We start from the raw sequence: 819 nt of genomic DNA, 5'->3' as shown, positions 1-819 counted from the left end.
TGGATTAATCTTGCTCAGGATAGGGACCGATAGTGGGCTTACGTGAGGGCGGCAATGAACCTCCGGGTTCCTTAAAAGCCATTTGTAAGTAAGTGATATAGATATTTTTATGTGTATTGTCTGGAGGAAGCGCAAAAATTATAATGCCTAAGAAAGGACCAAAAGGTATTACTTACTGATAAAATAAGAGGCCTGCAAAATGTTGTAGTGTCCCGATCACTTTAGTAAGATCTCTTAGCAGTATAAAATGATTCTACCCTCTACATTTCAAGGTAGTTCACGAAACATGCAGCAGCTATACCAAGAATCTATGTCTGTTGTTGGAAAGCATGGCAAACCTGATATTTTCTTAACTCTCACCTACAATCCGCAATGACTTGAAATATCTACTGCTTCACTCTCACATGAAAAACCGACTGATCGTCCTGACATTGTTACTTGCGTTTTCGCATTGAAACTTAAGAACTGAAGATGTATAGGTTCAGTAAAAAGTATTTAGCATAAAGAAACCCATTCAGAGGGGTATGTTTCATTATTATGGAAGCAAATAACTTCCAAAATATCTGGTATTCTTCATTGGAAATAAATTTATAAAATTTTAATTTGAACTTCTAATGAACTTACAAGGACAGGACATCAAGGCAACCTGAGTTCGAATCTTAACTGGTCCTATATTTTTTTCTTTTAATAATGATTAATATTGTGATCACAGTTATCTATTTACTTACCTATATCATATTTCTCAATGCATTGAATGCTTCATCATGTTTTAAACAAATTACTAATTAACTAACATTGTATTGTAAAGGATAAACAATG

This window comes from Periplaneta americana, chromosome 4 (genome assembly GCF_040183065.1).
Source record: "Periplaneta americana isolate PAMFEO1 chromosome 4, P.americana_PAMFEO1_priV1, whole genome shotgun sequence".
NCBI lineage: Eukaryota > Metazoa > Arthropoda > Insecta > Blattodea > Blattidae > Periplaneta > Periplaneta americana.
Note: the sequence above shows the minus strand (reverse complement) of the source record.